Below are 27,545 nucleotides of genomic sequence, written 5' to 3'. Positions count from 1 at the left end.
ACCTCCTTTGTTTGCTCAGACACTACTGACTTCAGTTGCTTTTCCCTGTTATAGGACCATCTGTCAGATCATCAGCATGTCCAAATTTGGGGATGTGAAATTATGGACGCTGTAAATATTGGTATTAGAAAGTGAACTTCCTGACCATGATTTCTTATTGTACTCTCCTAGGAAATATTTTTTCTTCTGCCCCAAAGACAGTTGAGGGCTCTACGGTCTGTCTGCCAGTTCTTTTCTTGACTGCCAATCACTGCTATCTTATCTCGTTACTTTTTCTTGCCGAATCAGACTTTTGTCTCTCAGCTCCAGCAACATGAGCCGTCATCTTATTTTGATACTGAACAGATCTTCCTTTTTAAAGGAGGCAAGAGGTTAAGATGCTAAATGAATAGGAGGACCAAACCCACGCTCTTCTTAGGATTAGACCTCAAATTTCTTCTTCTCACGTTATGTTATTTAATCCCAATAGCTAGTAAGTAGCTGGGGAGAAGCCATTTGGACATTGTGCATTATCCCTCTTTTAGGAAGAATGGATTTTGCTCCTCTGTCCCTTCAGTACAACTCAGAAAATCTCCCTGCATCCTGAAAAGAAATGCATTGCATTTCTAAATGCTTAGGAGTCCTTGCAGCGTTCTAAACATGCATCCTATAAAGCTCTCTGCTAGGAGCTCTGTAAAGGTAGAGATAAAACATGTGTTTCCATTTGCTTCATACTCTTAACAACAGAAATGGTTTACTTTTCTGTTTGATCTTTAACTGACTGTGGAGGACCTTTTGTTTTTAGTCCCCCTGCCCCAAATCACTTCTCTCCTCCCTCAGTTCCTCAAGGACAAAAATAATGAGTAAACAAACACATACACAAGTACAGTTTGTTTAACCCTAAAGTAAATCCCATTTTAGCTTTGTTGTCAAGCAAAGGCCCATTTTTATAAGGTGAGTAAGCATTACTTGACTGTTTTTAACAAGCGTTTTATCATTTTCTTGTATTCACCTTTTTTGGGGGTGTTTCTAGCATTGCTCGTTGTTAAAGATCAGGTTCGCCAGGAAGTAGACGCTGAGAAGGAGGTGGTGTGCAGGAGATGTGTGGGGAAAGGGAAGGAAGCAGGGTTGTGTAGAAGAGAAGTTGACTGTGGTGCAGTCTCAGTAAAGGCCTCAGCTAACTCTGGGGGAGCTCTAAGGCCGGGATGACCCTTCAGCGTTTTCTGCAACTGAGATGAGGGGCCCAGGATGTTGTACACCCATGTCAATCAGCCACTGGATGAAGGCTGGCCTCAGGAATGGGATGTGACTTACTTGAGGCAACTTTCTTCAACCTAGGGCTATTCCAAGAGAGGGAGAGGTGACAATGACAGTTGAAGTTGAGGGCTGTGAGCTGCGGGACTCCCAGCAGCTGTAGGAATGAGTTCTTCTGTCCCACAGGGGATTCTGGGAAGTACATCACAATCTCCATGACATCTTAGATCTGGGCAACTGGGTCCTTGCCTCGGGTTCTGTATTTTGGAAAGCTCCATTCTGACCTTTCTCCTTTCTCCAGCCTTGCCTCTCCTCAAGGGGCAAGGGCCGTAGGGCCCAAAGACTGCATCCCTCCTCACTGCACTTTGGGTACTCAAGACCCAGAAAACCCCAAGCTTTCAAGCCTAGGCCACAGAGGTGGCCAAGGGACAGGCATTTGGGAGGGTAGGTGCACACAGTGGGCTGTCCACAAGCAGCCACACGAGGCCCTTCATATGTAGAACCATGGGGAGTGGTAAGAACACAGCATTTGGGGAGGAGTCCATTTGTACTTGTGCTCTAGGCCCTGTAAATGTTGGGCGTCTGCCCTAATTGATAGCTAGCTCTAACTCTTCCTTACAGCTGGAGAAATGGAGACAAGCAGGAAACTCTTCTCTGGTTACGGAGCTCAGAGATGTGACTGGACCTCTGGTTATTGCCACTGGACTAGCTGCTCTCCTCACCAGAAAATGTTTATTTTCGGTCAGATATAGATGGCTAAACTTTCCTCAGAAGACTTGTCCCTCACTTTCTTTGTCTCATAGAACTATTTGTGAGGATTAGTGTAAAAGTCTATAACTCTGCAATTCCCTGGAGAAAGGTGCTGTAAAGACACAAGATATTATAGTATAATCCTTAGAATACACTAATGCTAATGGCCAGGGAGCAGAGACCCTGAATTGTGAGTTCTGCTTGGCTTGCTCAAATGCCAGGTTTAGCGTCAAAGCAGTCCATGATTGATAGATCAGTGGTAGCTAAAAGATGATGAGCTTTTGTAAATGGGTGACTAGCTGCTAAAGAAAGCCACATATTTTACCTGATAACACCCAAGTAAAATAGTTATTTCAGCTTTTAGAAATGTTGCCATCAATAACTTGAGGAGTTTTCTGTCTCAGAATTTGGTGCTCTAATTTCTTTTCATCTATCACTGCTAAATCTATTTACTGAAAACACCTTCCAAAGTTCTCTAGAGGTTAACCCTTAACCCAGTATCCAGGGAGTCTACAACTGGCATCTTTTTTGCTCCAGAATCACATTTCACAACAGATTTCACACCAGACAGATGACTCCTGTAAAAAATCTGCAGAAGGCAGGAGGGCCTTTTGCATCCTATACAACTACACCCAGAGAGCAAGGGAGTTGCTCCACTCCAGCCAGCACCCCTGGAACTCATCTCCACTCCTACCCAATGGTGATATGTGCTGTTCAAATTAACAGTCTCCTTTAAATTTACTATCTTCTTGGTTTCTCAGTTTGCTGGCTTCTTGAAGATTTTCTATTTAGTGAATGAGCAAATGATCTAGAATTATGTCCCGTGAAATATTGTCCTTGCTTCATCTAGATAGAAATAACCAGGCATTCTGTTCTCTGTCCCACTCCCTCAACAAAGGTAGAAGAGCACTAAGAAAACTCAAAGTTCCAGAGACTGTATATATCCTGTGTGTATATAGGTATTTAGGCAAAGAGTTGCCCCAGGAATTGTTATCGGTAAACTGAATTTACTTAAATGAATAGACTGTAGATGCTATCATATCACAGAGAAGCAGAATCAGAGGAGGGCCTCTGATCCTGTGTTGTCACTAATTCTGTCATCTTGACACTCAGCTCCCTGCCTATAAAAATAAGAGCTTGGGGAGTTAGGTAGATCAGTGGTTCCTAACCTGAGTGTAGCACTATTTTAATATTTCAAAAAGCCTAAGTAAAATAATAGTTTGTAAAAAAAAAAAAAATCTATGTCAGTGGTACATAGGCTAAATAAAATAGAAAATTCATTTTGCTTTTGATTGGAATACTATCAGCCCAGTTTGGCAATTGTGGTTTTCTTATACTAAACAGAATGAGGGAAGGAATTAATCGTTAGGTTGAATGATATAAAATTGAGGATATTTGACAATTTTTCACCTAAAAAGAGAACGATTTCATATGGTTCAATGTAATATGTTTTTAATGTATTTTAGAATGGGGAAGGGGTATATCACAGAGGTTGAAAGCTTTGACTTTGAAATCAGACAGGCCTGAGTTCAAATCCCAATTCTACTGGCTATGCGATCTTAGGTTACTTAACTGCTGTTGGCTTTAGTTTCCTCATATATTTAATAATGATTGACAGTAGATGTTTTATAATTTTTAAAATATCAAATTAGGTATATAAATGTTTATCATAATAACAGGCACACAGGCTTCAATGATTCATAGTTACTAGTTCTAATAAACAAAGCTTTTAACACAGAATGCATTGTTGAAAAAATAAGAGGGTTTCTTGGTGACCAAGTTTGGGGATGACTGAATTCGATAACATCTAAGATATCCTTTGACTCCTGTGTACATGTTTAGGTGCTCGAAAATCCATGAATCATTATCATTCTCAATGATTCATTATGCCATATTTTTACTAGCTTTTTGGCAGTCCTTTCTAGTCTAGTTTTGAAGTTTAAGATTCTAGATGTTCAGGTACCAGTATTATTAGAGGAAGGGTCTAGTCACAGGGCATAAGGATCTGTGATCCTCAGTCAGTAGCTATGAGATACTTTCCCTTGACTATAACAAAAAGGAATAAACCTTCAGCCAGGGATAAAAACTAAGATAGTAAACTTCTTTTTGTGTATGTGTGTGCACATGTGAGTTTTTGTTGTCAAGTTTAAGGACACTTCACCTAGTTCTAAGGGGTCATGAAAATCTTCTGATATATATTTTTTAGAAGTTTTACATTTAAGTCCTCAGTGCATTTTTTTTTTTTTTTTTCGGTACACGGGCCTCTCACTGTTGTGGCCTCTCCCGCTGCGGAGCACAGGCTCCGGACGCGCAGGCTCAGCGGCCATGGCTCACGGGCCCAGCCGCTCCGCGGCATGTGGGATCTTCCCGGACCGGGGCACAAACCCGTGTCCCCTGCATCGGCAGGTGGACTCTCAACCACTGCGCCACCAGGGAAGCCCCTCAGTGCATTTTGAGTTAATTTTTGGTACAAGATATGAGGTTTAAGTCAAGGTTTATGCTTTTGCCTATAGATATCCAAAGACTGCAGCACTAATCATTAAAAACATTAATGATTTGTTTGCATCGTTGTCACAAATCAATTGCTCATATTCATGTAGATATAATTCTGATTTTCCTATTATGTTCCATTGGACTGTGTGTCTTTTCCTTCGCCAGTACCACACTGTCTTAGTTACTGTTGCTATACAGTTGACCCTTGAACAATGTGGGTGTTAGAGGTGCCAGCCTTCACACAGTCTAAAATCCACGTACAACTTTACAGCTGACCCTTAATATCCACGGTTCTGCACCTACGTGGATTCAGCCAACCGTGGATCATGTGGTACTGTAGTATGTACTGTTTGTTGAAAAAAAAATCCATGTATAAGTGGACTTTATAAGTGCAGTTCAAACCCGTGTTGTTCAAGGGTCAACTGTACAGTAAACCTTAACATTGGGAAGAGTGATTTCTTCCACTCTATTCTTCTTTGTTTAAAGTTGTTTTGGCTATTTCAAGTCCTTTCTATTCATTTTAGAATAAACTTGTATATTATACAAAACACTTTACTAAGATTTAATAAAAATTGTGTTAAGCCTATAGAACAATTTAGGGAGAATTGTCATCTTTACTGTGTTGAACCTTGTAATCCATGAACGTGGTATGTTTCTCCAAGTATTTAGATCGTCTTTGATCATCATTTTGTAATTCTCATCATGAAGATTCTATACATGTTTTATTAAGTTTATACCTAAGACTTCAATTTTCTTTGGAGCAATTATAAATGGTTTGTATTTTTGATTTGAGTTTCCGCTTTTTTGTTGCCAGAGTGGAGTAGTGCAGTTAATTTTGATGTTGATCTGCATTCTGTGAGCTTGTTGAACTCACAGTTCCAGGACGTTTTTTGGTAGATCCCTAGGAATTTTCTGCATAGCCAATCATGTCATCTGTGAATAGAGACAGTAACTCAGCCTGATGAGTTTTATTTCTTTTTTTCCAATATGTATGTTTTTTTCTTTTTCTTCCCTTATTTGTAGTGACTAAAAATTCCAGTAATATCTTGAATAAGAGTGGTGAAAGCATATACCTTGTCTTGTTCCTCCTCTTAGAGGGAAAGAATTCAGCCTTTGATGTATGAATGATGTTAGCTATAGGTTTTTGCGTAGATGCTGTTTATGAGATTAAGGAAGTCCCCCCTCTATTCGTAGTGTGCTAAGCATTTTTATAATGAATGGATTTTGAATTTTGTCAGATGCTTCTTCTGAGTCAATTGATATGATCATATGACTTTTCTTCTTTGTCCTGTTAATGTGGTTGATTACAATGGTTGATTTTTGGATATCAAACTTCCCTTGAATACTCCAATAGAATAAATCCCACTTGGCTGTGGTATACTATTCTTTTTACTTACTGTTGGATTTGATTTCCTAAAATTTTATTGAGGATTTCTGCTCTGCTTTAAAATAACTTTTGTTTAATTTCTTAACCTATTTTCCTATGTAGCTTAAAGATTGGCAAATGCCTGAAGGTGGAAATCTCCCATGTGTTGAGCTCATGTTAGATTAGTTATCTGTAGTTATCTGTAACCACAAACACTTTAGCTGGAAAAATCACACAAGAATGTAACCATAACTGTTTCTTTGGAGAATATAAACAGAAAATTATATAATTGGAAAGATAAGGCAATACCTATAGAAACATCCCAGCTATAACTTTTCCTATTTATTTATAGGCAGAGTTTGAAGATTCAAATTTGAATCCATGTTGCACGTGAGACCATGACATGTCCACAAATGGTAGCCCATAAAAGCGACTTGTACATGAATTCATGTATAAAGAGTTTGGATTCCATGCAGAGCACTATTCTAAGATTACCAAGTGTCAAGCTTCTTTCATGATTTCCTTTATTATGTAGCAGATGGAACTTCCCATAGCTATTGGAATGAAGATATGTACCACATGTTTTTCTTCGACCAAATAAACCCATGTAAACACATGGCATGACTGGGACCTCAGAGGATAATCAGATTAATTATTTCTTCAGTGTATCTTGGGGGGAAAGTGCTATAGGAGACCCTTGATCTAAGCCATCTCACATGAGTAGGCTATTGATGCAATCTTTGCAGTCACTTTTAAGTGAAGGAGTAGAGGCCCAGAAAAAAAGGTCACATTTTATAATCTCCAATTTATCGTGTTGGCTTTGCCTTCATTGCTTATAATTCTAGGTCATAGGATTTAATGAGCCTCTGTGTATGAATAGGAATTCATTTATGCAAACAAAATATCTCTTTAGGAGCTGGATGATTTACTAGGCAATTATCCTATTTAGCCCAAGAAAATATAGGTTTTTGGGTGAATTGCTGGTCATTAAAAGAATCGTCTTACTGATTTAGAATTTATGGGAACAGTTTGTCTGTAGGAGATCTGATTAAAAAAAACACATATTTTTGCTTTTTATGCAGCTGGACCTGTAACCACTCAAAGACGTAGACTTTTCAATGATATATGTTTCATTGATTTGAGTAATATTCTGTTTGTCCTCTGAAAAGCACTGCATCATCCCTAAGCAGAACAGGAAGAATAACTTTGGCTACACTCCATTTTCCAGGGTAATTTTCTTCAAAGAAGACTGATTTCAGATGACTTTGAAAGCTCTTTTCAAAGTGCTTCCTGGATATTCTCTTTAATGATGGTGGGAATGCTGTTTAGATTATGTCTGACACTTTTGTACACTATTCACAATGCTTCTACCATTAAACAAATGTGTTCCAGGCTTATGTTCTTGAGATTCAATAAGTTTATTACATTTTTTAATAGCACAAACAGATTTTCTTTGCTATTTAATAACAATCAGAAGAAGACAATTAGTCCAGAGACAAAACAACAACCATGGATAAATTCAAGTTTTTCCATGATGAATCAATGCCTGAATTCCCATTTATGTTTTTCTGCCTACCATCTTCTCCTGTGGACTGCAGAATGATGAAGTAAAAGCTTTCCAGTTTACCCGTGGTGAAAACCATTATCACTCTGGAGAGCCTTCTTATGATAGGAACACTTGAGCTCTCTGTAGATTTAGCTCTCTTCATAAATTCTTAATGGAGTTATTCCTGGTATCTCGCAGTGAGATTATCATTCTTACCAATGAAACTTTCTTCTTGTTTCCAGGTTGAGTGGTCTTTTAGAGACTTGCATTTGTAAAGAGACCTCCATGAAGAGAATCTTATCGATGTGTTCACCTTGCTTTCTTAAGAAGCCAAAGGTATTTCTATTGTTTTTTAAAAGTCTTGAGGTGTTTGATTATAAATAGCTGTTCGATTGCAAGCTTGATTCTCTGTGCAGTATCGGTTGATTCTTTTATTTCGATGACAAGGGCTGTCACCAACAGATATTAACTTATAGCACAGATATTATTTTAAATGCTAACAAGCATATAAGTACATTGCTGTTCTCATGCATTTTACTCAGGGCAATGCAGGTATTTTGGGTAAGCATGCTCACATTCATCCATGCATTAGAAATCAGGTGATACTAATTACTCACCAGTCTCCCTTCCGGGCTCCATTCAAATGATAAAAAGCAACAAGAATATAATCAAAGATTAAAATCATAGAATTAGATTTATTGATGGAGTAGACAACTTCCCCAGAACTCTCAAAGTGAGGAGCTTCCTGGTAAAGCTGAACTGTAGAATGAAGGTACTCCTTGTTCTAAATCTAAGGGAGAGTTGGATTTTCTTATCTAACACTTATCTAGCTAGCTGAAAGGACAATATGGCCTGTTCCACAAAAATCTAATTGTTTATAGAACTAGAAATAACTACCTTTCCTTTTATAATGCTGTGATCTCATCCATAGAGTGACACAGGCCAGCAAAGGTCAGACTTTCCTTGGTCTCACCAGTTAGATTAATTCAGAGGAGTGAGTGAGCAGGGGATAGGGGGATTGGAAACATTAATCCCACTTCACCGCTCCTCAACTGTAAGTGAAAAGGAAGCCACTTCCCCTTAGCGGAATCAGGAGGAGTGCAGTGGCCGTGAAAATGTGCCCCTCAGGTCTCCTACCGCAGGGAGTCTAGTTGAACAGCCCTTCCTTATGCTCTGCTTTGAAATTCATTATTATATTTGTGCCTGGGTCTCACTTTCGGAAGGCTGTTCGTAGCCAGTGCTGAATGGGACAGGGATGCCCAGGCAGACCCATTTTGGGGAGTTAAAAGTCTTCTTGGACAGGTGATTTTGGCTCAGAAGGACTCCGTGCTAGCTTTACTGAACTTTATTAGAAATGCACTGCAGTGTAAGATCTGTCTTCCTCCCCCGCTTTTTTTCTTCCTCCTTCCTTTCTTCCTTCCCTTTCTCCTACACAGGGGTCAGCATTGCAGTTTGATGCTCTCCCAGCCTCCTCCAGCTTCCCTCCCCCATTGCCCCTCACAGGCATTTTCCTAGTACATCTCTTTCATCTGTAATCCTATCTTGTTGTCTGCTTCTCAGAGGACTGGGAAAAATTCAAGGAGCAAAGTCATAGGCTATCCATCAACACCAAACATAGACACATATAAAATAATTGCAAGAAGTGCGATACTGTGTGAATTTGCACGCATCAAAAGCTATTCCTCAGGACTAAGAGAAAAACTGGATCTTCTGCTGTGTTAACCCATCATATCATATTTGCCAGGTAGGCAAAGCAAGAGAAATAAACCTAGGGGAAGGGGGAGGAAGGGGATGCAGGTTTGGTTAGAAAGAAAGAAAACTGACATCAAACTGTTTCCCTGCCGTGGAAAGGGGCACAGACTCGAGAATGGTCAGTGCAATTTTCTTTCAGTTTTAAATGTCCGTAGCAGTACACTTCTTCCTCATCACCCTGAAGAGCTGACGGCAGCCTGGAGCTCATAACTCGCAGGGCACCATCCTAGGATTTAGAGAGCAGAACCCCACTGAAAAGCCATTTAGTAATGCAAGGTCGCAGGTAATTTACAGCCCAGACAGTCAGCTTGTTTTGAAGCCCTGACCTTTGGTAGACCTCCCCCTCTGCATGCTTTTTCTGAAAATAAAGATCACACAACAACTTTTCTCATCATATACAAATAGCCAGTGCTATTAAGCTACATGACAGAGTCTCTCCTTTTAGCATTTTGGTGGATGACCCTATAAAAAGACGTTAAACCTAATAAAAAAAAAATAATGCATCTGAACACTGTATCCTGAACATCTGAATGAATGTATTTCCTCTGTGGCTTCTTCATCTTAAGTTATGATAGCAGGAGCTTGACTGGTTATTAACCTTATAGTCCTTCACTGAGGGTCTTTGGTAGAGTTATCTGTACTCAGAAAAGGAATGGCCAAAGGAGAGCAGAATAATTTGCTGGCTTGGTAGCTCAGAGCATGTGTTTCATATTTAACACAGATAAATCTGTAGGCTGTGACACCAGAAGATACCTACTTCTAAACAAAACTAGGGTTAATGAAATAGCACAGTGGATAAACAGGTCATATTCCAAAAATGTTTGCTGTGAGTCATCCTTAGTGAAATATGGGCCGCTGTCTCTTGCTTCCTTAAAATTCAGTGTTTCAGAGAGTAAACTGTGTCTGTGGGATGTGTGCTAAGTGTGTGTATTCTGCTCAAACTTTGATTTTCTTGATTCTCCTACACTTAATAGGTTAGGTGGTTGGATATAAAGACTGAACAGCATTATACAGTGTACTTATAGAAAGTGATGGTAAGAATAACTCACAGAAGAACGTATCTTTGAGAGTTTTATTTCTAAACAGTCTTCCAAAATTATCGGTTTGGGAGATCAGAGGTGCAGAAGAGATTGTAGGGTGGCTGGAACCCGAGCCATGGGCAAAGTGTCTACTTTGATATGTTGTTTTCTCTCCTTGTCTCTTCTTCCTTCTATCATTTTTACTCTAAATTTGATCTCAAGGCGCACGAAGCCTAGATTTTGTGCTGTTCAAAAATTATTTTGATTCTAAGAAAATATATCTAGCTCAGATAGGAAATGATGCCTCATTTTCACTACAAGAACTTAATCCAGCCTCTTACACCTTTTACAGAGGAACCACAAGATGAAGCCTTTAAACAGTACAAAAAACACCCTTCCCACAGATCTCTGCCCACTCCCATGGGGGAATTCTGCTTGCTCTTCCTGACATTTCTGATCTCATGTTTTTATCCCCCTGAAGAGACTTGGAAGGTGGGTCTCAGCCTTCCTGCTTTTCTAGCCTCAAAGACACTGCGTCATGGGGATGGGGTGTAGTAATCTGAAAAACAAGCAAGGCTTTCAGAACTGATTAAACATGCATGTAAAAAAATCTCTATATTAAGTTACTGAACAGGAAAATTAAATAGGACAAGTGAGCAGTTGGTAAATGAACGAAGACTGATGTGAACCTAACTAATCCTTTGAAATATGAACGTAAAGACTTCAAGATGTCTAAAACCTTGGATATCCCAAGTTCCAGGCATTTCAAGGGCTTCAGCATCTTTTAAACTTTCCCTTTCAGCACCCTTTAAAGCAGGGAAGAAAAGAACAATTTTCCTTCACAAGGTGAGATTTAAAACTACCCTTAGATCTCTCTCAGAATTGGAATGCATGTTCTCCTTGACCCAGCACAGGAACTGCAACTCTCCAAAAACAACAAGTTGTTTTCTTGCAGCTCCTAGAACAAAACTCAGTCACACCAGAAAGTCTCTGAAAAGAATGACTTCAGAGGGTGTTTTTGAAAGTGAACAGGAACTTACCTGAGGGTAGAAAAAGGGATGGATCTGGCTTAACTACATAAAACAAATGTGTATGTGTGTCCCTCTCTTCTCACATCCCTTTCTAAGCCACCTCTTTTTTCAATTTTCAACATTCTAATCAGATATGTTACATGTTAATTACAAACCTTCTACTTGTGATGTGAATGAAGTTTTTGTGCTTTGATATAATAAATGCTTGATAAAGAGATTTACTTGGAACCTAAAATTATTGAAAGAATGGCATCAGAAGCTAGATATCTTGGCACTGTCATTATTTTAAATTCCATATTTTGATGAAACGATTCAGAAACCAACCTGTTTTTTTTTTGTTGTTGTTGTTTATTACTTTTTTGTGGGGGGGGGCAGGCAGGGGGAGGGATGGGATTTGTGGTAAAGAAAGGTAAATATCTGGACTGTCAAGTCCAGAATGTATGCTAGGCCCTGGGGAGTTAAGCTAAGAGTAAACTAGTTCTTCACCAACTGTTTCCCTTTTCTTCTTGGCACGTAGACTACATTTCCCAAATACATATCCCTGCAATTAGTGACAACCAAGTGACTAGTTCTGGCTGATGGGATGTGGGTGGAAATCACGTAGGCCACCTCCAGGCCTGGCCTATATATTCCCTAAAGATCTTCCTTATGTGATCCCTTCCCTCATCTGCTAGCAGAATACAAAAGATCAATGAAAGACTCTGGGCGCCAAGGAATAGCAGAGCCACTAGACCAAAGGAACCTGAGTTTCTAGACCACAATGTGCAGCAGAGCCCCTGCTGACCTAGAAGGACTCTGATGTGAGAAAGAAGTAAACCTGTGTCGTGCTAGGCTATGATTCTAAAGTTTCTTTGTTACGGCAATGAATCCTCCTGACCAATACAGAGAACAGTCCAGGGGTATGTGGAGTGGATGTATCAGAGGGTATGGTAGGCAGGATTCCAGGGTGGCCCCCATGACCTCTGCCTCCTGGTGTTACTCCTGTGACTATGCTATATGTTCCGTGGAAAAAGGGATTTTCCCGATGCAATTAGAGTGACCCATCAGTTGGCAAAGAGTTTAATTATTTGAGTGGGCCTGACCTAATCAAAAGAACCCTTTAAAAGCAGAGAATTTTCTCTAGCTGGTAGCAGAAAAGGGAGTGCAAGAGATGTGAAGTGTGAAAGGGGTTTGACACTGAAATTATGTGGCAAAGATCTGAGAGGGGCTTGTAGGAGCTGAGAGTGGTACCCGGCCAACAGCTGGCAAGATGATGGAACCTGTCCTAGAGCCACAAGAAAATTAATTCTGCCAGGAGTCTGAGGGAGCTTGGAAGTAGGTTTTTCCTTACTTGAGCCTCTAAATGATGTTGACTAAAAAAATATTCACAGCCTAAAACTTGAGTGTTATGTTTTATTCGGCGGGAATCTTTAGGACTTCAAGCCTGGCAGGCAGCATCTCAAGTAACCCTGAGAGGACTGCTCCTAGGAGGCGAGGGGGGAGCCAGGTTATATAGAAGTTTTGTAACAAAGGGCAGGTAGTCTGCATGTCAAAAGATGACTGTTAATTAAAGGAAAACCAGATATCTCAAGTTAAGGAATTTAGTGCTTTTCTATGTATGGGAAGATGCAAGAGTCTGGGCTCACTGAAATCATTCCTTTGATATTGCACCTCAGCTCTCTGGGGCCAGTATCCTGTGTTTTCACATCCTGAGTTTCCTCAGGGCTCACCTTAGGGAGTGGCTGCAGTCTGATGGCTGGTAGATGGCAGGTATTCTTTCCTTCCTGAGTTCCCTCAAGGCTCACCGGCTTCACGTTGGAGGACTGCAATCGCTGATGACTATAATGTGCTTGGTTAACTGATATGGCAGGAAAGATTCCATTTCTCAAAGAGGATGCAGCCAGGGGACATCTTGATGTCAGCTTTATGAGATTCTCGGTAGAAGACTCAGCTAAAACATGCCTGGATCCTGACCCATGGTAGTGATAAGATGATAAATATTTATTGTTTTAAACCATTAAGTTTGTCGTAATTTGTTCTCTAAAAATAGAAAATTAATGTAGAGGTTGATGAGTGCTATGTCTAAAATATGTGGCAAAATGAGGATTGATCCAGGCTGGTATCAACATTTAAGGGGTTAGATCTGTTGGACAGGCCCTGGCAGCAGAGGACAGTGCAGTTGTGTCATTCACAGCCTGATGCATTCTTGTGTTGTGGGTCTAGGGTTGAATTGGAACTCTGGCCAGACCCCACGTCTTGCCAACCAAATGGCCTGGGGTCACAGGTTGAGTGTGAATCTCAGTGACAAGAACTGAGCTGCAGTTCCTGAGTTAATGAGCAGTTTCAAGGTACTTATTTACTTATGATTCTTCAGAATTATCTCAGAGGGGTCAGAGAGAGGCTGAGTTGCCTTGCCTCCCCATCTGTATTGTAGCCTAGCATTTACATGTAGGCCTGCATTTAGGTGTTTACTTTTGGAGTTTCACATAAAAATTAATTTGGAAAAAATACTTTATTGCAGAAACTGTTAGAAACTCCTAAGTTTAGGGAAAAGCTGTATATCTTTAGGGAAATGTGAGAGCCTGTTATACATAGAGCAGCAAGAGTAATTCTACAGCCCCAAACAAAGTGGCGATGGGGCCCTGAATTGATCACCAGGCCTGGTTCTCATTGACTCAGGATCTGGCTTGGACTGCGTCTGAAGTAAAATGTTCTTTGTGCAAGATTGGGGCAATCAAGGACCGACTAAGATCTTGTTTGGCTTTACTATTATTAGTTTTTTATTGAAGTATAATTAACATATAACTGTTAGTTTCAGGCATACAACATAATAACTCAATATTTGTATATATTGAGAAATGATCACAATAAGTCTATTGAACATCTATCACCATACATAGTTATAAAAATAGTTCAGCTTTAAAAGATCCCCTATGTGATACCAGAGAGGAAATGTAATAGATAGAGATGTAGATGTATAATAAATACCATGTATGTAAATTCCCTGACCTGCTCACCTAGTCTAGCTCATCTTGTGTTGCTTCTAGTCTTCTTCCTAACAAATACTTATTAAATACCTATGTGTGCCAGGCCTTGCACTTAGAACTGGGGATTCAAAAGTGCCCAAGGAGGTCACAGAGAGAAACAATGATTGTGTCAGGTTCTCACTGGGTTAGCATTCTGATTGTGGTAATTCCATGGCAAAGGAGCCATACTATCTCCAGTTTGACATGGCGCTGGCATTCAGGAACAGTACTCTGGAGTGACAAGAAGTAAGGCAGCAGTGACCTGGGAAGCCCAGGTCTCTCTCTCTTTTAACTCACTTAATGAGATCTGTAGCATAAGCACCTGTACATGTAAAATTTTCTCCTCCTCCATCGTGAGAGGCCCTAAATGTACCTACTTGGTTGCCATTAGGATTGTTAATATAATTCAGCTTTAATTGTTGTTACAGTTGCACTTGCTGCAGTGAGTTAACCTCATGGGCAACTTCCTGGAAAGCAGACTTGCTAAATCATTGCTGGGTAAGGGTGATCATGAGCTTTGTAGAGCAGAGGGACAAAGCTCCACTCTGCAGACTCATCCTCACGTGGCATCTTCACCTCCCAGGGCACTGTCATGCTCCTGCCTGTGTCATTTTCTTGTGCTAGTTTACAGAAGGGAAAAGCAAGGGGAGAAGTCCATGTGCTGGCTCAGCTGCCATCAGAACTTGGGGTGACTGTTCTGACTCACAGCCTGGAAGGGAATGGGGGTCCTCTCATTGTTTTCTGCAGTCTCAAGGGACAGTGGGGTTCTGTTTTATTGCTTCAAGTGATAAAATGGGTAGAATTCTTTACTACCAAGTGATGAGCAGCAGTAAAATTAAGTAATCCTAAAAGGAAAATATGTCAAAATGAAAGGCATCTTCAAATATGATTTCTCTCTTGAGAGGTCAAAGACCTAGGTCTTAGTGGAGGAAGCTATTTTCAGCATGCATGTGTCCAGGTGCCCATTGATTTGGAATTCTTACATCAGGCCTTGTTTCTGGACTCGTCTACTTCCCCCTGGTTACAGTGTTCTAGTTATTTATTGCCACATAAGAAACTACCTCAAAGCTTAGTGCCCTAGCACAATGATTTGATATTATCTCTTATGGTTCTGATTTGACTCGTTCTTGCTTAGAGGTCTCTTCTGTGGTCACATCCAGTTGTCAGCTAAGCCTGAAGCCATCTGAAGGCCTGACAAGGCTGGATGCTTACGTGGTTTCTCCACTCCCGTGTCTGGGGCCTGAACTAGGATGACTACTGGACAGTTGGGTTAGCTGGAACTGTGGCCCTGAGTGCCTACATATGCTGTCCCCAGCATGGTGGTCCTGGGGGCTCAGACTTCTTAGATGGCAGCTCAGGACTCCAGGCAGAAGCTCAAACTTTCTTTTGACCAAACTTCAGAAGTCAGCATAACTTCTTCCACATTTACCCACATTCTGTTAAGCAAGGCACAGGCCAGCCCAGATTGCAGAATAGGAGACTACACAAATGTATGGATATGGGCAATGTGGTTCACTGGGAGGAATCATCTGTAGTATTTTGTATGACATCAAAGAAGAGTTGAGGGATTATAAAATCCCCAAATCTTTTTGTCAGCCGATTATGAGGGTCCATTAGCATAAAGGACCCAGCCTTAATGGATCTGACTAAGCTTTATCTGCTAAGGTCATGAACTTTACTGTCTCTGGTTGAGCCTCCACTTTCTGGAAAAGCAGACAGTTTGCTCTGAATTGGAAAATTTTATCCATAGTTTCCTGGACAGCTTTCTCAGCAACAGCAAAATCCACACTTGATCATTTTGTTGTTTAAAATAAAGATGCAGTGAGAGAATTATGATTTCTCATGGCTATGCAACTTAATACAGATTTTGCTTTGTTAGTTTGTCGATGAAAAAATATTAGGGAAGGCATCATGTGTGGTAAGTAGCCCCTCTGTGAGGTGCTTGGGAGGGAGAGAGGACACTTAAGCAATGGTTTCTGTTGCTTGAGGAACAGGCCAGTTCTGAAACCAAAACTTACAAGTAAAATTTGCACCTTAGAAGAAAGGTTGCAGCCTAAAATTTAGTTGAGAAAACAAGACATTGCATCTAGGGAAGAATAAAGAATGTAAGAAATTGCTAAATAGTACAGTATAGCTTCTATGGATTTTATGGCTTTCTAGTTATTCCTCATCCTTACTTAGATCAGTAGAACTTTAGGTTTGAGATTGGAGATAAGCTTATTGGATATTTTCTTTCCAGTAGTTGCTTTTACTGGCACTCAGGATGAATTGAGGATAAAGCATTTATCCTCTACATCTGCATTTATAATTCAGTTGAGTTTTGATGTACAGCCAGTTTATACTAAAAAATTGATACCTGGAAGGAAAAATAATTTAATAATTATTTAATGTCACAATGATTTATTCCAGGTTGATGGTTATTGATAGACTACAAGACATTCTCTGCCCAGAATTGTTAATCAATAATTGGACCAAAAGAGAATTAAGCTCCTCCAGTGATGAGTTCTGTAGTAGTCCCATGGATCACAAAAGAAAGACAGAATTAGTTTTTTCCCTCAAGGGAGTCACAGTTTACTGGAGAAAGCAACACACAACAGATAATACTATGATTGCAGAGTACACCCCCTAAAGAGATATAAACAAAATGGTGGAGGAAAGAATACTGTGGCAACTACGAGGGTCACTGATGACCTGAGGGTGGCAGTGTTTGTGCAGATTCTTCAGGGCTCAGTGAAAGCAGTTTACTCCAGCCAGAGAAGAGCCTGTTCAGAGAGGCAGGCAATGGTGAAAGGACCCAGGATGTACAGAGACTAGTTAGACTCATGGGGGGCTACAGTGCAGGGTGTGTTTGTGGGTTGGGGTAGGTTTGGGGTGCAGGTGAGAGAATTAGCAGTAAAGGAAGCTGGAGAATAGTCAGGGGCCAGATGGCACATTTGGTGTGTTTGTCTCAGTCAGGAGTAGGGTTTGGATAGTTGTGGGTTGGCTAGAGCACAGATAAAGAGAGAGAAAGTTTGATAAAACCCATCTGCCAAACAATATGGTTATGCCCGGATTTGGTAACTGATCTCAGCTTGTTTCACATCTGGAAGATCAGTCTAGGAGGACAAAGGACAAGCAGTATGCAAACACCACTAGTCAAAGGTTGAAAATGAGTCCAAGATCAGGATAAAACACAAAAGCTTGAACAGTAGGCACAGGAATCTATCATCAGCCTCAAGGGCAGGAATGCCAGTCCATGAAAGAGGGTGGGGCTTACAGGCACTTGATCCTCTGGAAACAGTTCAAGAGTCTAGGGACTTGACATTCAAGACCCAATCAAGTTGATTATGTGGTGATCCAGTGAGTCCCTGGCTTAAAGCTTATTCATAATTTCTGCACTGAGACACTGTCTCTGGGGTATGTTTAAAGGCTAAACCTAAGGAAAGAATTAAGAATCCCAGTGGTTAGAAGTGTCAAGACCATAGTAAAGCTCAGTTTTTCATACACAGGTGTATTAGGGTTCTCCATAGAAACAGAACTGATAAGGTGTGTGTGTGTGTATGTGTGTGTGTGTGAAAGAGAGAAGGGGGAAAGGGAGAGAGTGCACATATTTTATGTGTGGTTTTTATAAAACTATCCTGGAGATTCTTCTCTTTACTTAGTAAGTGTATTTTTTAGACTAAAATGATTGAGGGGTGGCCAATCAATTTATTTTAGCTGTATTTAATGATTTATGCCAGTTGCTTCCTCTGGTTGGCTGGTTGCTTGATATACTAGTGAGTGTATCGAGAGCTATAGATGTCAGTCAAACTGGTATGGAGGTGTAGGCTAGAACCTTTCTACTCTAAGTATGGATCAGTTGTAGAACCAATAACTTCACTTCACCTGGAAATTTGTACAAAAGCAAAATTGTATGGCCCTCCTGACCCGCAAATCAAAACTTACACTTTAATAAGAACCCCATGTAATTCATTTACACATTAAAATTTGAAAAACATTTGTTTAGAATACGTATTAATGGCATTACTCATATGACCAGCTCTGTGAAGCATCTTCTTTACTCACAGAAAATGAAAAAAAAAAATGCAATGTTATAACTCCATTTTAAAAATCAGTGTAGGGTCAGTGCTGCAGCCTGTGGAGTGAAAACCACATGCACAGAAAGAGAGACAAAATGAAAAGCCAGAGGACTATGTACCAGATGAAGGAACAAGATAAAACCCCAGAAAAACAACTAACTGAAGTGGAGATAGGCAACCTTCCAGAAAAAGAACTCAGAATAATGAGAGTGAAGATCATCCAGGTCCTCAGAAAAAGAATGAAGGCAAAGATCGAGAAGATGCAAGAAATGTTTAACAAAGACCTAGAATAATTAAAGAATAAAAACTTATCTCCAGAATTTACAAGCAGCTCATGCAGCTCAATATCAAAAAAATAAACAGCCCAATCCAAAAATAGGCAGAAGACTTAAATAGACATTTCTCCAAAGAAGATATACAGATGGCCAACAAACACATGAAAGGACGCTCAACATAACTAATCATTAGAGAAATGCAAATCAAAAATACAATGAGGTATCACCTCACACCAGTCAGAATGGCCATCATCAAAAAATCTACAAACAATAAATGCTGGAGAGGGTGTGGAGAAAAGGGGACCCTCTTGCACTGTTGGTGGGAATGTAAATTGATACAGTCACTATGGAAAACAGTATGGAGATTCCTTAAAAAACTAAAAATAGAGCTAACATATGACCCAGCAATCCCACTACTGGGCATATACCCTGAGAAAACCATAATTCAAAAAGGGTCATGTACCACAATGTTCATTGCAGCACTGTTTACAATAGCCAGGAAATGGAAGCAACCTAAGTGTCCATTGACACATGAATGAATAAAGAAGATGTGGCACATATATACAATGGAATATTACTCAGCCATAAAAAGAAAAAAAAGGACAAACACCTAGAAGAATTAAAGAACAAACAAACAGAGATGAACAATACAATAACTGAATTGAAAAATACACTAGAAGGAATCAATAGCAGAATAACTGAGGCAGAAGAATGGATAAGTGATCTGGAAGACTGAATGGTGGAATTCACTGCCATGGAACAGAATAAAGAAAAGAGAATGAAAAGAATTGAAGACAGACTAAGAGACCTCTGGGACAACATTAAACGCAACAACATTTGCATTATAGGGGTCTGAGAAGGAGAAGAGAGAGGGAAAGGACCCGAGAAAATATTTCAAGAGATTATAGTCAAAAACTTCCCTTACATGGGAAAGGAAAGAGCCACCCAAGTCCAGGAAGTGCAGAGAGTCCCAGGCAGGATAAACCCAAAGAGAAACACACTGAGACACATAGTAATCAAATTGACAAAAATTAAAGACAAAGAAAAATTATTGAAAGCAACAAGGGAAAAAAAACAAATAACATACAAGGGAGCTTCCGTAAGGTTAACAGCTGATTTCTCAGCAGAAACTCTAAAAGCCAGAAGGGAATGGCACGATATATTTAAAGTGATGAAAGGGAAGAACCTACAACCAAGGTTACTCTGCCAGGCAAGGATCTCATTCATATTTGATGGAGAAATCAAAAGCTTTACAGACAAGCAAAAGCTAAGAGAATTCAGCACCACCAAACCAGCTCTCCAACAAATGCTAAAGGAACTTCTCTAAGTGGGAAAAACAAGAGAAGAAAAGGACCGACAAAAACAAATCAATAACAATTAAGAGAATGGTAATAGGATCATACATATTGATAATTGCCTTAAACGTGAATGGATTAAATGTTCCAACGAAAAGACACAGGATCGCTGAATGGATACAAACACAAGACCCATATATATGCTGTCTACAACAGATCCACTTCAGACCTGGGGACACATACAGACTGAAAGTGAGGGGATCGAAAACGATATTCCATGCAAATGGAAATCAGGAGAAAGCTGGAGTAGCAATACTCATATCAGATAAAATAGACTTTAAAATAAAGAATGGTACAAGAGACAAGGAAGGACACTACATAATGATCAAGGGATCAATCCAAGAAGAAGATACACCAATTATAAATATATATGCACCCAACATAGGAGTACCTCAATACATAAGGCAACTGCTAACAGCTATAAAAGAGGAAATTGACAGTAACACAGTAATAGTGGGGGAAATTAATACCTCATTTACACCAATGAACAGATCATCCAGACAGAAAATTAATAAGGAAACACAAGCTTTAAGCGACACAATACACCAGATAGATTTAATTGATGTTTATAGGACATTCCATCCAAAAACAGCAGATTACACTTTCTTCTCAAGTGCACACAGAACACTCTCCAGAATAGATCACATCTTGGGTCACAAATCAAGCCTTGGTAAACATAAGACAATTGAAATCATATCATGCATCTTTTCTGACCACAACCCTGTGAGAGTAGAAATCAGTTACGGGGGAAAAAAATGTAAAAACACAAACACATGGAGACTAAACAATACATTACTAAATAACCAAGAGATCATTGAAGAAATCACAAGGAAAATAAAAAAATACCTAGAGACAAATTACAACAAAACCACGACCATCTAAAACCTATGGGATGCAGCAAAAGCAGTTCTAAGAGGGAAGTTTATACCAAGCTTACCTCAAAACACAAGAAAAATCTCAAACAATCTAACCTTACACCTAAAGGAACTAGAGAAAAAACAAAACACAAAGTTAGTAGAAGGAAAGAAATCATAAAGATCATAGCAGAAATAAATGAAATAGAAACAAAGAAAACAATAGCAAAGATCAATAAAACTAAAAGCGGGTCTTTGAGAGTATAAACAAATTGATAAACCTTTAGCCAGACTCATCAGGAAAAAGAGGAAGAGGACTCAAATCAATAAAATTAGAAATGAAAAAGGAGAAGTTACAATGGTCACCACAGAAATACAAAGCATCTTAAGAGACTACAAGTAACTCTATGCCAATAAAATGGACAACCTGGAAAAAATGGACAAATTCTTAGAAAGGTATGCACTTCCAAGACTGAACCAGGAAAAATAGAAAATATGAACAGACCAATCACAAGTAGTGAAATTGAAAATCTTCCAAAAAACAAAAGTCCAGGACTAGATGGCTTCACATGTGAATTTTATCAAACATTTAGAGAAGAGCTAACACCCATCCTTCTCAAACTCTTCCAAAAAATTGCAGACGGAGGAACACTCCCAAACTCGTTCTACGAGGCCACCATCACCCTGAAACCAAAACCAGACAAAGATACTACAAAAAAGAAAACTACAGGCCAATATCACTAATGAACATAGATGGAAAAATCCTCAACAAAATACTAACAAAGAGAATCCAAAAACGGTCATACACCATGATCAAGTGGGATTTATCCCAGAGATGCAAGGATTCTTCCATATATGCAAATCAATCAACGTGATACACCATATTAACAAACTGAAGGAGAAAAACCATATAATCATCTCAGTAGATGCAAAAAAAGCTTTTGACAAAATTCAACACCGATTTATGATAAAAACTCTCCAGAAAGTGGGCATAGAGGGAACCTACCTTAACATAATGAAGGCCATATATGACAGACCCACAGCAAACATCATTCTCAATGGTGAAAACCTGAAAGTATTTCCTCTAAGATCAGGAACAAGACAACGATGTCCACTCTCACCACTATTAGTCAACATAGTTTTGGAAGTCCTAGCCACGGCCAGCAGAGGACAAAAAGAAATAAAAGGAATACAAATTGGAAAAAAAGAAGTAAAACTGTCACTGTTTGCAGATGACATGATACTATACATAGAGAATCCTAAAGATGCCACCAGAAAACTACTAGAGCTAATCAATGAATTTGGTAAAGTAGCAGGATACAAAATTAATGCACAGAAATCTCTTGGATTCCTATACACTAACAATGAAAGATCAGAAAGAAATTAAGGAAACAATCTCATTCACCACTGCAACAAAAAGAATAAGATACCTAGGAATAAACCTACCTAAGGAGGTAAAAGACCTGTACTCAGAAAACTGTAAGGCACCGATGAAAAAATCAAAGATGACACCAACAGATGGAGAGATATACCATGTTCTTGGATTGGAAAAATCAACATTGTGAAAATGACTATACTACCCAAAGTAATCTACAGATTCAATGCAATCCCTATCAAACTACCAGTGGCATTATTTACAGAACTAGAACAAAAAATCTTAAAATTTGTATGGAGACACAAAAGACCCCGAATAGCCAAAGCAGTCTTGAGGGAAAAAAAAATAGCTGGAGGAATCAGACTCCGTGACTTCAGACTATACTACAAAGCTACAGTAATCAAGACAATATGGTACTGGCACAAAAACAGAGATATAGATCAATGCAACAGGATAGAAAACCCTGAGATAAAATGACACACCTTGGTCAACTAATCTATGAGAAAGGAGGCAAGAATATAAAATGGAGAAAAGACAGTCTCTTCAACAAGTGGTGCTGGGAACACTGGACAGCTACATGTGAAAGAAAGAAATTAGAACACTCCCTAATACCATACACAAAAATAAACTCAAAATGGATTAGAGACCTAAATGTAAGACTGGACACTATAAAACTCTTAGAGGAAAACATAGGCAGAACACTCTGACATACATCACAGCAAGATCTTTTTTGATCCACCTCCTAGAGTAATGGAAATAAAAACAAAAATAAATAAGTGGGACATAATGAAACTTAAAAGCTTTTGCAAAGCAATGGAAACTATGAATAAGATGAAAAAACAACCCTCAGGATGGGAGAGAGTATTTGCAAACGAATCAATGGACAAAGGATTAATCTCCAAAATATATAAACAGCCCATGCAGCTCAATATTAAAAAAAAACAAGCAACCCAATCAAAAAATGGGCAGAAGACGCAAATAGACATTTCTCCAAAGAAGACATACAGATGGCCGAGAAGCACATGAAAACATCAACATCAACATCACTAATTATTAGAGAAATGCAAATCAAAACTACAATGAGGTATCACCTCACACCAGTTAGAATGGGCATCATCAGAAAATCTACAAACAACAAATGCTGGAGAGGGTGTGGAGAAAAGGGAACCCTCTTGCACTGTTGGTGGCAATGTAAACTGATACAGCCACTATGAAGAACAATATGGAGGTTCCTTAGAAAATTAAAAATAGAATTATATGTGCCTCTGAGGTGGGAGAGCCAAGTTCAGGACACTGGTCCACCAGAGACCTCCCAGCTTGAAGTAATATCAAATGGTGAAAATCTCCCAGAGGTCTCCATCTCAACACTAAGACCCAGGTCCACTCAATGACCAGCAAGCTACAGTGTTGGACATCCTATGCCAAACAGCTACCAAGACAGGAACACAACCCCACCTGTTAGCAGAGAGGCTGCCTAAAATCATAATAAGGCCACAGACACCCCAAAGCACACCACCAGTCGTGGACCTGCCCACCAGAAAGACAAGATCCAGCCTCATCCACCAGATGAGGCTGGATCTTCCCTCCACCGGGAAGCCTACACAACCCACAGAAACAACCTTAGCCACTGGGGACAGATACCAAAAACAACAACAGAAACTACAAACCTGCAGCCTGCAAAAAGGAGACCCCAAACACAGTAAGTTAAGCAAAATTAGAAGACAAAGAAACACACAGCAGATCAAGGAGCAAGGTAAAAACCCACCAGACCTAACAAATGAAGAGGAAATAGGCAGTCTACCTGAAAAAGAACTCAGAATAATGATAGTAAAGATGATCTAAAATCTTGGAAATGTGGAACACTCCCAAACTCATTCTACGAGGCCACCATCACCCTGATACCAAAACCAGACAAGGATGTCACAAAGAAAGAAAACTACAGGCCAATACCACTGATAAACATACATGCAAAATTCCTCAACAAAATACTAGCAGACAGGGCTTCCCTGGTGGCGCAGTGGTGGAGATTCTGCCTGCTGATGCAGGGGACACGGGTTTGTGCCCTGGTCCAGGAAGATCCCACATGCCGCAGAGCGGCTGGGCCCGTGAGCCATGGCCGCTGAGCCTGTGCGTCTGGAGCCTGTGCTCCATAATGGGAGAGGCCACAGCATACAAAAAGAGTCGTGTACCACAATGTTCATTGCAGCTCTGTTTACAGTTGCCAGGACATGGAAGCAATCTTAGTGTCCATCGACAGATGAATGGATAAAGAAGATGTGGCACATATATACAATGGAATATTACTTAGCCATAAAAAGAAACGAAATTGGTGGATGGACCTAGAGTCTGTCATACAGAGTGAAATAAGTCAGAAAGAGAAAAAGAAATACCGTATGCTAACACATATATATGGAATCTAAAAAAAAAAAAACATGGTCATGAAGAACCTAGGGGCAAGAAGAGAATAAAGATGCAGACCTAGTAGAGAATGGACTTGAGGACACGGGGAGGGGGAAGGGTAAGCTGGGACGAAGTGAGAGAGTGGTAGTTTATATATGGACATATATACTATGAAATGTAAAATAGATAACTAGTGGGAAGCAGTCGCATAGCACAGGGAGATCAGCTCCGTGCTTTGTGACCAGCTAGAAGGGTGGGATAGGGATGGTGGGAAGTAGGGAGACACAAGAGGGAAGAGATATGGGGATATATGTATATGTATAAATGATTCACTTTGTTATAAAGCAGAAACTAACACACCATTGTAAAGCAATTATACTCCAATAAAAACATAAAAGAAGAATAATAAAAGTAATAAATTTTAAAAAAAAGGAATGTCTTACACTGAGTTGGCATGATTCAAATATTTGGTCTATATAGTAATAGTAACAATAATAAATTGTACATGTTTACATAAAACTAAGAAAAATTTATGTTTCTGCTTAATTTTCTCAGCTGAGTCAACGTTGAGTATAGTATAAATTCAGTCTTAAATAAGAAAATCAGGGAAAGAAGTTTTGCCATATACTTGTGGGAGATTATTGACTTGATAAAACAGTTGGTTAATTTTTTTCACACTTGAACTGGTTGTGACACCATTTCAGAAATTATTTTCATCCTATGTAATGACCAGCTATTTTCCATGATCTCCTGGGAGCACAAGTAGAATGGGCTTCAGTTGCACAAGGCAACTTTCTAGTCAGTAGAGGCAAAGTTCTGAGATCTAGATTACAGTACTAAGAGTGTTTGCAAAGTCTTTCCCTGGATGCCTTAGAAAACAGACAAATGTCTGTTTGTCTTGGATGGCATAATTGCAGCCCTGTGCTGCACTCAGTGGGGTCTGAGCTCAGTGATCTCACAGGTCTCCAGAGCTACAACATGGTAACTTTATTATTAGAAGGATAGAGAATCAGCATTGCTGTGTCTTAAGAGGAAAAATGAACCAATTAGAAACCAAGTGGCTTGCCTCCGCTAAGAGGTTAGTGTGGAATGAATTCCTGCCTTCCTCATGGCGGAAGAGATGGCATATTATGCTTCCTATTTTACACATCTAATAATCAGCATTTGAGTTTGGTATCCGTATTCCTCAACTGTATTTGTTACAGACTGTTCATCTTTTGAGGTAAATGGAGTTGTTGTTTTTTTGTAAGATACCAGAATGACCTTAATCCTTCTAGACAGACATTCCCAAGGTATATTTCAGAGGCAGCAGTGGTTGGAGAGTGTCACTTTTGATGGTCTGCTGACCTCTGCATGAGCCACACTAGAACCCCCTGTAAATGCAGAGGTTGTATTGCTGTGCCTGGAGTTCAGCTGGTGACTCACTGGGGACCAGGCAAGCATGAGTAATTGCAATTTGCAAATGGCAAGGAATGAATGCGAATCTGTCTTCTCTTTAGCCTTGTTCTAACGAGTCTTTATGGAAGCAAAATTGCACCCTTTCTCTAGCCATGTTTTTTTATTTTTTTATTTTTTAACATCTTTATTGGATGTTATAATGGCTTTACAGTGGTGTGTTAGTTTCTGCTGTATAACAAAGTGAATCAGCTATACATATATATATATATCCCCATATCCCCTCCCTCTTGCATCTCCCTCCTACCCTCCCTGTTCCACCCCTGTAGGTGGTCACGAAGCACCGAGCTGATCTCCCTGTGCTATGCGGCTGCTTCCCACTAGCTATCTATTTTACGTTTGGTAGTGTATATATGTCCATGCCAGTCTCTCACTTCATCCCAGCTTACCATTCCCCCTCCCTGTGTCCTCAAGTCCATTCTCTATACTTGCATCTTTATTCCTGTCCTGCCCCTAGGTTCTTCAGAACCTTTTTTTTAATTTTAGATTCTGTATATATGTGTTAGCATATGGTATTTGTTTTTCTCTTTCTGACTTATTTCACTCTGTATGACAGACTCTATGTCCATCCACCTCACTACAGATAACTCGTTTCTTTTTATGGCTGAGTAATATTTCTGGCCATGTGTTTGCTTTAAACGAATCTCGACAAATGATATGGCACTGAAGAAAATGTGTTTAAGCTACATATTTACCTTGAAAAATAACACAGAACTAAGTGGGAAGGAAAATATGTACACACACACACAGATCATATTCTGTCATTCTGATAGCCTATAATGACTTGTCCATTTTGCCCTTGAATCTAATTAATTGGTCTTTGTAACCAGAGAAATAGTATTGTTTCTCTGTCTAAAGAGATACTGAGAACATAGCTTAAAAAAAGTCATGGCGGGCTTCCCTGGTGGCGCAGTGGTTGAGGGTCTGCCTGCCGATGCGGGGGACGCGGGTTCATGCCCCGGTCCGGGAGGGTCCCACGTGCCGCGGAGCGGCTGGGCCTGTGGGCCGTGGCCGCTGGGCCTGCGCGTCCGGGCCCTGTGCTCCGCGGCGGGAGAGGCCACAGCGGTGAGGGGCGCGCGTACCAAAAAAAAAAAAAAGTCATAGCAACACATCAGCTTCTGATATGGAACGATGTTACAAAGGCAAGCCCACCCGACTGCCCTGCTTCCTCAAGTCCAGCCAGCAGGGCAGTGCTCTGTGCCCTCCTTGGCAGAAATTGCAGGAGCAATTTGAATCTAGCTCTCGCTTTAACTGAGCAGTGAAACAGGGGTCTGGTACCCTCTTGAGTGGCAGCCTTCTAATGTTTTATATGCCAGGAAAGTGCCCCAAACAAAGAAACTGTCAGAGTCCCTGGGTCCTGAACTATAGATCTGTCTGTCTCCTCTGTGTCAGAACACCAGTTCTGAGCGGGTGCCAATCCAGAGGTGATGGGCGGGAAAAGGGTGCTGCGTGGCTATGTGCCACGGTGAGAATGCAGAGGAAGGGAGACTGCACATGCTGGGGCTTCTCATGGCTGACACCTAATTCTTATGTAACAAGTGCCCTTTCAGGTAAAAGCAACAGATGGTATTTTACCCT

The sequence above is a fragment of the Neophocaena asiaeorientalis genome, unplaced genomic scaffold (assembly GCF_003031525.2).
Source record: "Neophocaena asiaeorientalis asiaeorientalis breed wild unplaced genomic scaffold, Neophocaena_asiaeorientalis_V1.1 scaffold198, whole genome shotgun sequence".
Classification (NCBI taxonomy): domain Eukaryota; kingdom Metazoa; phylum Chordata; class Mammalia; order Artiodactyla; family Phocoenidae; genus Neophocaena; species Neophocaena asiaeorientalis.
The sequence above is the reverse complement of the archived record's forward strand: the minus strand, read 5'-3'. Positions refer to the sequence as shown.